This window comes from Rousettus aegyptiacus, unplaced genomic scaffold (genome assembly GCF_014176215.1).
Source record: "Rousettus aegyptiacus isolate mRouAeg1 unplaced genomic scaffold, mRouAeg1.p scaffold_m13_p_11, whole genome shotgun sequence".
NCBI classification, from domain to species: Eukaryota; Metazoa; Chordata; class Mammalia; order Chiroptera; family Pteropodidae; genus Rousettus; species Rousettus aegyptiacus.
Genome location: NW_023416286.1, coordinates 17,513,973 through 17,521,608, shown reverse-complemented (window position 1 = coordinate 17,521,608; position 7,636 = coordinate 17,513,973). Strand labels below are relative to the sequence as shown.

The 7,636-nt window shown below is 38.3% G+C and overlaps 1 long non-coding RNA gene across 2 annotated transcripts in view; it reads right to left on the bottom strand.

Moving 5' to 3' along the window:
* Positions 1 to 1,272: 1,272 nt before the first annotated feature.
* LOC107510007 overlaps positions 1,273 to 7,636 on the bottom strand; it is a 97,678-nt gene continuing 91,314 nt past the window's right edge. For both annotated transcript variants that reach the window (XR_001596687.2, XR_001596688.2), the window contains one exon: positions 1,273 to 3,054. This is a non-coding gene — a long non-coding RNA (uncharacterized LOC107510007). The remainder of the gene's footprint in view (positions 3,055 to 7,636) is intronic.

Sequence of the window (7,636 nt, the reverse complement as noted above, 5' to 3'; positions counted from 1 at the left end):
GGGCAGGCCACCAAACACATCCTTAACAACTGACAGACACCTGAGAAAGATCACAAGGGATGAAGAGGAGTTCAACTTGTTAAATCAGCACTATAGCCATGCCATGCTGACAGTACAAGTACTCAGAGTTCTTGGGCTGTATATTGAGCAGGCCTGAGTTGGAATCTGAACTCTACCTCTTATTGGCTGAACCTCCTCTGATGAATCACTTACTTCTCTGAGTCTGTTACCCTGCCCGTAGAAAGAGGAGATAGTAGCCCCTCTGTGGGACCATTATGAGCCCTGAATGTGATCTTGTGAGAGAGTGTGCTTTGTATCCTTGGCTCTGACTACAGAGCAAGATACACTAGCATGAGCCACATGGTCATGTCCCCCATCCAAATGGGTATTATGACAATTCAGGGAGCTGGGATCCATAGTGACTTATTACATCTAAGTGATATAACGTGGCCCTTCCGTTACTTATAAAGGATTCTTGCTCCAGCAAAAATACTCAGCATTAAAGACTCAATACCAAATACAAACCACATTCAAAAAGTATGCTCACATTTCCAGCATACTGTCAAATATGGCATTGCATATATGTCACTCTTTTTAAAAAAGAGAACATGCTTATTTTCATATTAATCATGCTAGCAAGCTGATTTTTCTCAAAAGACCAGTATAATGCAGAAAAGACTACAGAAATATATATATAACCAAAATTGCCATTCAACTTTTTAGAAAACTTTGATTTTCCTTAAATTATTCTGTGGAATTTACCACCTTCCAACTGCTATTATAATTCTTGGTCAACAGCTTGTCCCCCCCAGCAGAGAGGCTGAGAAGAAATTGTTGAGTAAAATTCTTTTATCAGCCCCAAGTGGTCAGGGTTCTTTAGTAAAGAAATAGTTCTCCCCCACTGACAGCTTTGAGAAATAAAAGAACAAAAGCATGTTCTCTCCAAAAAAGGCATTAGTGATGGTTAAAAGACTGAAGGAGAGAGATTTGCTGACTTGACAAACCATGATTACTTTTTACAGCTCATGAAACTGTCTTTTTAAGAAACATGCTCTATGGCCTTAAGTTTATTGTACTCAGAGTTTTAGAAATGTCATCTTTTGGAAAGATGAGAAGCCTCGACGAGAAAAGATGAGATTAATAGCATAACTTTGCTCAGTGCTAAGCATCTTAACTTTTACTGCCAAATAGAGAAGAGAATGGAGAACTCATTTTCAGAGGCCCATGGGCTGAGGAGCTATGCCATTACTCAACACAGATAACCCCCCAACTCCACTTCGTTTCTTAATAACAAGGTCTGTTAGTCTGCTCTATTTCATAGACTGATAGTTAATGGCCTGGATCGAAGCATGGCTTTACCTCTTTATATGTGGTGACCTGGAGCATATCACTTATTAACCTCAGTGAGTCTTGATTTTTTTCCTGTGAAAAAAAAGAAGGGGGAGTAATGAACTTCTCTTTGAATGTTGAAATAATCAGCAGCTAAAGAGACCCTGTTGAAATGTAAGTCATATAATGTCACTCTTATACTCAAAATCCTCCAATGGCTGCCTATGTCACTCTAAGTAAATGCTAAAATCCTGACAGTGACGTATAAAAAAAGATTCCACGGGATCTTCTACCCCATACTCCTCTCTGACCTCTATCTTTATTAAGCTTCGTTCTAACCTTGCTGGCCTCCTTGTTATTGTCTAAACAAACCAGGCTCGCGTATTTGGCACATACTATTCCCTCTGTGTAGAGCTTTAACTCTTAGGGTCTTTGCCAAAATATTACCTTCTCAGGAATCCCTATTTAAAATTATAAAATTACTTCTTTCCCTGCCCAGCCCCTTTTCTCTTTTTCTACTTTGTTTTTTCCATAGCATTTATCATCATTTAACACATATATTTTATTATATATTTGTTATCCACCTTTCTCCTCTTGAAAGAAGCTTATGTTAATAGGAGGTTTTCATTTTCTGTTCACTGCTGTATCTTGAGTCCCTGGAGCAGTGACTGGCACATAGGAGACACTAAATAAATATTTGTTAAATGAATGGATGTTAAATTATAATACAATTAAAGCACCTAGCACTGTGTCTTTGGTTTAAAACAAGGAAGAAGGAGAGGGAGAGACACTGTCTTGAATGTGTAGCATGTTCAAAATTTTATTCTACTGATTTGTGGCAAATGTCAAAAAATCAGCTTACACATCACTTGCTAGTCACAAAATGAACATATGTTAAAAATAAATTTTACAAAAGGAATTTTTTTACAGAAGAATACTACCTAATAAATGTTGAAGAAATGACAGGATTAAAGAATCACCATTTTATAGTTTGCAGTGAAATAGCTGATTCTGGCATGGACCATCAATTAATATTAAAACTGTGAGATGAGAGATGGATGGGGAAGTGGATACCTGAGTGAGACTCAACTGTCAATCCACAGATTTCTTGCTGGTCATATAACTAGAAATATTTTTTAAAATCCAGTTATCCTACTGCCTTCACTTGCTATGACAAGAGCCTCAGGAGACAAGAGGAATGTAAATAGGAGGTGCGTGCTCCTGCATAAACAATTTTACCCACCCCAGAGCCCCAAACCCCAGGCCCCAGAGCTTCTTCAGGACAGAACCCATGGCACAAAGTACATGGCCCGAATGCTATCCCACTGGTGTATAGAGCAGCCTGCAATCTTTAACCTTACCAACAGAGCATATAAGGGAGTTATATTAGCTAATGGAAACAGCTTTATTCACAGCTTTATTTTCCCCACCATCTCCATTTTTATTTCCAGTTCTTCTTGTACTCCTAGATTATTAGACTCAAATTCTACTTATGTTTTCTTAAAAGCAACTCATTTCAGTGGTTTCTTCTAGTCTTCGCGGTTACTTGTCACTTTCATCATACGGCAGATCAATAGTCTGGGCTCTGCAGAAGCCACTGGTGAGGAGAGAGCTTCACCAGCCAGATCTGTCCACTCATCCTCTCTATAAACTGTAAGGGGTATGCCTGGTACAAGGATTAATATCTGTCATTGTCAGTTGTAAAACCATCCAGTGCCAAAGTATCTGTAAAAAGGAAGAAGACAGGATTCAGATGTAAAACGACTTGGAGGAAATCAGGAATTCATTGCTTGTAATGGAGTTATCCAGCCCTAGGCATCCTGAAAATTAAACACTCTACAATGAGTGCTCTCTAAATCCAGTCTTCCTTTTTTCTCTTTTTCTTTGTTCTGTTTATTCCTTTTGAAAAAAAAAAAAAAAGCAAAAATCCCTTTCCTACCTAAGTGTAGAATTTATTATGCTGCATAATAGGATGTCAACAAGTCTTGAGAGTAGCTGGGCCCTAGACTGCATGGGGACTTGCTTGTAATCAATGCCATTTCAAAAATCATTATGAAACTTCACAGGAAAGCAATATAATATCCAAGACCATAGCAGAGACAGGGCTGCTGGGCCTTAGAACAGAGGGGCTTCACTAACCACACTCCTTTTTTCTTAGGCCAGCCTTGGGAATATCCCTCCTGGGTTGACAGCCTTACATTTGATTAGGAAATTTACATAGAAATTTAAAAAAAAGAGCACAACTGCTTTATGGATTTAAGTTTGTCAGTGTCGGAGAAAATGGACCAAATGTGGTTTGGTATTTCTTATTATATCATAACCAGGGGTTAATTTTGTGTTGGTTCTGATAGGTGTCCCAGCCTCTGACTTATTTTCTTCTTTTGCTCTTTGAGAATGAGCCTCCCCCCACCCCCAACTTTTTATTTCCATGAACTCCTTTCCATGGACTCCATACTCTAAAAGTTGATTTTAATGCATTCACCATATTTTAAGTAATAGTCCAGATGCCTTTAGGGTTTTCATGGAGCTTTGCAAAATAGCCCTGTCTGATATTGCTCATGGATGGATGGATTGGAAGTCCAACTGGTGAGATCTTGGAGGCTAGCCTGAGCATAGTTAGAGGTGAGGTGAAAGGATATACCAGATGTTTCCTCTGAGGTTCCAGTATCAGAATCAAGGCCCAGAATTAGGAGGTGAGGTTGCTAAACTCAATTGGGCAATCTAAGAGTATTAGCTTAGATGGGGAGCCACTAGGTCAAAGAATCGAGTACAGTCAGAGTGGAAGGTCAAGCTGAGAACTGGAAAAATTCCCTGAACCATGGTTTGTCTTCCAGAGGCATTTAATGTGCTGCATATTACCTCAAGCCTGAATGAGTGAATGATGGAAAGAGCTAAGGAAAAGAGACTTCTCCAGGTACCTAATACCAATTTTGAAGACTTGCCACAGCCCAGGAGAATGTGCAAATGGGCAATGGCAAACCCATACATGCCCATAAGACTCTGACTCACTAGCTCTGCAGCAACCGGCCCAGAATGGTTAGGACCTGGTCAATGACTGTCAGCTTCTCTATATTTTTTATCTCTCTTTTCCAACTCAGGACCAATCACAGAAAATAAAATATAATCCTCTAACCAATCACATAAAATGTACTGCTTTTAGATAGCATACCTCCAGGTTTCCCCAACAATATCTAGTCAGAGCACAGAAGCCTTTCTTTTTTCATTCTGAAGCTTTACTACTCCTCTGCCTGTCTAGAGTCTTTGCCAAATGCAGTGATGAGGGCCAACTCCCCTGCTACAACAAGCTGAGCAAATATCCTGTGTGTTCCCCTACACATCTACATACTGCAGCCCTCTCTGAGTATTCCCTTTGGAGAATTAAGATGTATTTCAATGATACCATCATTTCTCAAAGTGCTTTTTTAGCATTGAATTTGGAGCCAAGATACGGTCGTAGGGTTGTGTAATGGGGTCACTCTCTCTTTGTTTTATCATGCTTTCACAGTTTCATTCTCTCTCTGTCTCTCTTCTCTCTCTCTCTCTCTCTCACCACACACACACACACACACACACACACCCACACACCCAGAACATTTCAATTTTGCCTAGAATATGCCCTGTGCCAGCATTAATATTAATCTTATTTACCAGTCACATCTTTGAAATGATTTTTAGTTATTTCTCTAATCAGCCCACACCTTCACAAGAGTTTGTTATGTATCAAAATGATATTTCAAAGAGTGACTCAATGTTTTGTCATGTATTTGACAGATTTGTCAGACTCCTCTTTAACATTTTGCAGTTTAGGTGGAAATATTTTAATGTGTTTTTTCTTTGTCCCGAATACTTCTTAAGTCCATTCTTCCCAGTGTCCTTCCTCAGATGGCAGTCATTGCCAGTGTGCAGACCAGAGTTGTGGCGGCGGGCGGAGGGCGGGGGGGAGGCGGGGACTGTCTCTCTAGCAAAGCAATTGGTGTGTTCTGATTCCCTCAACCACCCAGGGAACAGGCTCTTTCATGTCTGTGCTCATCTTGCCCTGGAAACAGTACGCCAGCATCTGTAGCAGAAATAAGTTTTGGATAATCGTAAAATATGTGAGCAAATGTAGATTGCAAGCAATCATTTTGACATTCATGCTCATTGTGAATTCTTACAATAAAATGATACTTGTCCCTATACCTCACTGTTTTTATTCATAAGGTTTATGTCAGAATTCTGCCAAGTGGCTCTTGCAGGCTGGTGAGTTTAATGTGATTCTAGCTCTCATAAAGGAACTGAACAAAGCAGCCCTGGGTCAGCAATGTTCATTTCCTTGAAGTCTGGAATGTACTGACACAAATGCTAGGGACATGCTGGAGTGTTTACGATGTACTCAGGACATAGAGCTGAGAGCCTACTGAAGGACAATTGCTGGAAACAGTCTATAAACAATCCATAATAAGCATATTCAAAATGGGCACTTTGCTTTGAAATGATAAAATCATTGAATTGTTTGGAATGCCCACATTAATCCCATAAATTTCTTCATGCATTCCCCTTGTGTGGAATGCTATGAGGATGGAGATGACTGGTAGGATATTTGAGCAGTTTCATTGCAATTTTTCACCTTGTACTACTGGTGGGGATGGCGGGTAGGGAGGAAGTCTCCCCAATCTTTCTTTTCTCATTCTTGTAGCTCAAGAAATTTCCTGCCCTTGTTGGTCTTTCTAAAACATTAATTGCTACTTAGGGACATGTATACTGACACTCCCTTCCTGTCTGCACAAATAACTTTGCGGGGCTGACAGGAAAATCAAGGGGACGCTGAGTCTGGTAGTTGCCTCTGAACATTATCTCCTCACTGGGACACCAAAGTAATGAGGAAAGAATGCTTCTCCATTGATGTCCCCTGACTCAGGAATGGAAGCCATTTTTCAGGAACCCATGCAGTTCTGGGGAAGAGGTCATCCCCTCAGTCTTTTGTCTTTTGTCTCTCCCCTGCCCCTAATCTGGTATTAGATACCTCTCCTCTCTTCTCCTATAGCACTATTTGCTGATCTCCATCATAACGCATCATTCTAATTGCTTGTATATGTGTTGGTTACTCAAAAGACTGTATGTTCCTTAGGGCAGGGACTGTATCTTAGTGCTTTTGTATTAGATGCTGAGCCAATAGTGAGAAGTTACTAAAACCAAAATTTGGTGCTGAGCATTTCAGGAAGTGAGAGAGTAAAATATATAAGTACATATATGTATATACATATATATGTTTGAATAACATAATTTCAATCCTCTGGGGATTATTGGTAGAAGTAAGAAATAAGTCTGTGTAAAATAAACCATGTTTAAGACTACACAGTTGTTTACAATTGGCTTCTTTTGAGATCCAAAACACTTAACAGATATAAAATCACTTTAAAAATGTAAGACTTTTAAGCCATAGATATAATACCAATACAATAATGAATATGACTTTCAAAAACCTTGTTCTATTTCTTTACGAGACAGGAGATTTCAGGCATCAGAAAGCTGGAAACTTTAGGAAAAGAATTTTCTATTCCCTCAGAAAACCTAATATTTCAAAAAAAAAACAGCTAACAATATTAAGTATGGTTTATCTGTGGATTTGATTCTGTCCACTTGAACATTTGATTTGTCTGTATATCATTTGAATTAGACCTTTAAGTCTCCTCGCCTTTGTAATACTATAATTTATTTATTTTTATTTTCCTTATTTCTCTTGATAGATGAGTAGATAGGTAGGTAGGTAGGTATGTAGGTAAGTAGATGATAGGTAAATGATATATAGGTAGATGATAGATAGATAGAGAGATATATACAGACAGATATAGATATATAGTCAAAATCATGACAAGCCACTCATGAAGACTTTAGCATGCATTTTCCTAGGAATGAGGGCATACTATAACATAATTGCATTTTCTTCATCACAGTTAAACACAAATCATACATATTTAAATATGATATATAATTATATGTTTATATATGATCTATAATTAACATGTATCAGATAATATATAATCCCTGTTTAAATTTTCCAATTTTCTTAAAATTGACACTTTTTCTCTCTAACTAGCATCCAATTAATATTAACACTTACTATTGGTTGTTATATTATTTTGATCTCTTTTACTATAGTATAGTTCTCAGTTCTCCTGCCTTCTCTTTTTTTCCTCCCTATTTAATGGCATTTATCTTTCTAAAGAGTTTAGGAAAATTGTCTTCCAAAATGTCCCACTGTCTTGTTTTATATGCTTGTTTCTTCATGACTGAATTGAGTTTAAACTATTTGGTAAGAATACTGTAT